This window comes from Octodon degus, unplaced genomic scaffold (assembly GCF_000260255.1).
Source record: "Octodon degus isolate 3935 unplaced genomic scaffold, OctDeg1.0 scaffold04840, whole genome shotgun sequence".
In the NCBI taxonomy this organism is placed as follows: Eukaryota; Metazoa; Chordata; class Mammalia; order Rodentia; family Octodontidae; genus Octodon; species Octodon degus.
The window spans coordinates 1-2,634 of record NW_004529416.1 but is presented as its reverse complement, the minus strand read 5'-3'; the positions used below and the strand labels follow the sequence as shown (position 1 = coordinate 2,634).

At 40.4% G+C, this 2,634-nt stretch overlaps 1 pseudogene; it reads left to right on the top strand.

Annotated features, from left to right (window-relative positions):
* The first annotated feature begins 28 nt into the window (after positions 1-28).
* On the top strand, positions 29-1,941 carry LOC101560742 (annotated as a pseudogene).
* The last annotated feature ends 693 nt before the right edge of the window (positions 1,942-2,634 follow it).

Here is a 2,634-nt window from a genome sequence, read left to right as displayed (position 1 = left end):
AATTTTAAAATTTGAAAAAAAAAAAGAATATGAAATGATGAATTATCCATCTTGTGAAACTACAAGAAATCGTACTGGCATTGGAGAATCAACTTTGGGGATGACTTTAGGACCAGAAGACATGAGTGACCAAATATATGAGATTTCTGAAGAAAGCAGTTCTGCAATTTCTACAGAAGATCTAAAAGGATGTCTGAAGAAACAGAGTTCTGTTTTTCAAGAGAAAATTTATCAAAGGATCTTTACTTAATATCTCAAATGGATAGTGACCAGTTCATCCCAATATGGGCAGTTGCCAACATGGAAGAAATAAAAAAGTTGACTACAGATATTGATCTAATTTTTGAGATCATCTCCAAAGGTACAAGTTGATGAGAAAGGCGAGAAAGTGAGATGAGTCCTAAACATTGCATTGTGATTCCCAGAGATATTCCTGCAACAACACCAGTAGAGGAAGTGAAAGCTTTATTCAAAAATGAAAACTGCCCCAAAGTGAAAAGCTGTGAGTTTGCACACAACAGCAACAGGCACATGAACTTCCAGCCAGACACCAATGCACAACAGGCATTTAAATACTTGCGAGAGGTGAAAACATTTCAGGCCAAGCCAATCATGGCAAGGATAAGAGCCATTGATACCTTCTTTGCTAAGAATGGTTATCGATTAATGGATTCTAGTATGTACGGTCAGCCTGTTCAGACACAGGCACAGTATGTTTCACCAGTTTCTATGCAGCCTGTGTACAATCCTCACCAAAAGTACTCACTGTATAATAGTGTGCCTCAGTCTTGGTCTCCAAGTCCTGTACCTTACTTTGAAACACCACTGGCTCCCTTTCCCAATGGTAATTTTGTGAATGGCTTTAATTCACCAGGATCTTACAAAATAACTGCTACTGCTATGAGTATGGGTGGTCCATTCCAAAAAAATCAGTCATCCAGCGGTACAGAACACTCAACAGAGGGCTCTGTGTCATTGGGGGATAGACCATTGAACAGATCTAGTTCGAGGAACTTTGCAACTAAGCAACATAACCCTTCAGTAACAGGGCATCAAGAGCAAATTCACCTTCCAAAGGAGACTTCCACTTTACAGCTGGAACAAGAGGGGGACTATGGTAGGGACAGAAGAACTCTTTTCAGAGGTCGAAGACGAGAAGCTGAAAGGATCCCAAGACCCCATCCTTCAGCTGAAGCAAAATCTCCAACACCAAAGTTTGACTTGTTAGCTTCAAATTTTCCTCCTCTACCTGGGAGTTCATCAAGAATACCAGGAGAAGTTCTTTTGGAGAATAGATTGTCTGATGTCATTAAAGGTGTCTGCAAAGAAAAGGAGAATGAAGATGTGAGAATTAGTGACCCAACACCTGCAGAAGAAGAGCAAACAGACTGTGCTTTAGCCCAGCAACTCATGAGTACCGCTCCTCCGTGTACAGCTGAACTTCCTACATTAAGCACAACTCAGCAAGAAGAGGCTGCAATAGAGGATTCCATGTTCAGAAGGATGTTCTCAATCAGATGACTACACCAGTTCCTTCCCCGAGTACTGCAAAGCCATCAAGAGCAAATACAGCTTTACCATAATAGTAACATAAATGTACCAGCAGCTGTGCCCTTACAGGAACCCTGAAAGTTAAGTTATGCTGAAGTACGGCCGAAACCTCCTAAAGAGCCATCCCCCATTCGTGCTGCGCTCCAACGCAGTGTCTCCCAACGAGAACCAAGAGAATGGAGCTCCTGAGAAGTCTACTGAGAAACCGCAGGAGAAGCCAGCAGCAAGGGCTAATAGGGATTATTCTGGCTTTCGAGGCAGTACCACTCCCAGGGGAGCCGCTGGAAAAATCAGGGAACAGGGACGCCAGTTCAGCCACAGGGCTCTGCCTCAGGGAGTGACTCGCATAACGGCAAGGAGCAGCACGCTCTACGCAGATCACCAAAGTAACAGCGAATGAAAACTACTCAGAAACCTCGCTTCCCATGAAAGCTGAGCTGTGGCTTTTTGAACTGCTTTGGAGGGGTGGGAGTAGCCAGGACAGATACGGAAAGGATGTCCTTAACTTACTACGGATTCTGCAATTGTGAGCAGCAGGATCCCAAAATTCATCTCTCATGTGATTTTTAAATGCTGGAGGTGCTTTAAAAGATGCATCTTTTAATTAACTAAATATATTTATGATTTATCCATGCTGTGCATAATAGTAACTCCTCCTTATTGTTGAATAGTACAATATTGTACAGATGTTTAATGCGTTGGCATACTGTGATTATTGATTCACCATTGGAAGAGTATTTTGATTGTCTCCAGTTTGGGTCAGTTACTAATAAAGCTGCTATAAATATATGCAAAAAAATAAAATAATGCTGGAGGATTCTAATCAGTATATAAATAAATAAATAAATAAGAAAGTCATCTCATTCTTTCATTACACTTTAATGTTTATTTTCTTAGTATATACTCCTATTGCATGACACTTACATTTCTTTCTTTTTTTTCAAAATTTTATTGATGAACAGATAGCAATGAGACAGTTTCAAATCAAATCAGAAGTACAGTTTCAACAAATAACACACTGCATATATACTTCTTAGTGGTTAATTGCTGTACAAGATGCAGACTTGAGATCCTATTTACAAA